Consider the following 553-nt stretch of genomic DNA (forward strand, 5'->3'; position numbering starts at 1 on the left):
GTATGATACAAAATAAAAATACGTTGGGAGGAAGGACATGTTGCTGGTACAAAAATATTTATGGGATTTGCCCTATCTAATATGGATCAACGTCCATTCATTCCATCATCAAAACTTCCTATCCTTGTTGCTGCAGCCATCAGCGATGGTTGCTTTCACTTCCGATGAAGAAGCTGCCATCTTGTAAAAATGATAAAAAGTGAGTGGAAGATATAAAAAATGGAGATATCAATCTGCATGAGCTTATATTACTTGTTTTATTTAACACTTTATATTACACAGTACGCTTTCATTAATATTTTTAGTGATAGAATCGATGTTTGATATCGATTCTCAAAATTCCGATATCGCACAGCATTAATATCATCTATTTTCATATTTACAAATAAGGTCTACGAAAAGACCATCAAAAATTACCTCAGAGATCCGACAAAGATCTCGGGGTAGAGTAGTGGATATAGTTTTCAATTAGCAATAATCAAAATCATAGGATTTTGTGCATAAATCCTTCGCAAAAGTCTTATTTACAAAAATATCGCCTCTGAGCAAAGGT

The 553-nt window shown here is 33.5% G+C and overlaps 1 pseudogene; it reads right to left on the reverse strand.

Moving 5' to 3' along the window:
* Positions 1-391: 391 nt before the first annotated feature.
* LOC136987750 (U4 spliceosomal RNA) lies at positions 392-553 on the reverse strand (annotated as a pseudogene).

This window comes from Centruroides vittatus, unplaced genomic scaffold (genome assembly GCF_030686945.1).
Source record: "Centruroides vittatus isolate TY-2023 unplaced genomic scaffold, ASM3068694v2 scaffold_2569, whole genome shotgun sequence".
Lineage (NCBI taxonomy): Eukaryota > Metazoa > Arthropoda > Arachnida > Scorpiones > Buthidae > Centruroides > Centruroides vittatus.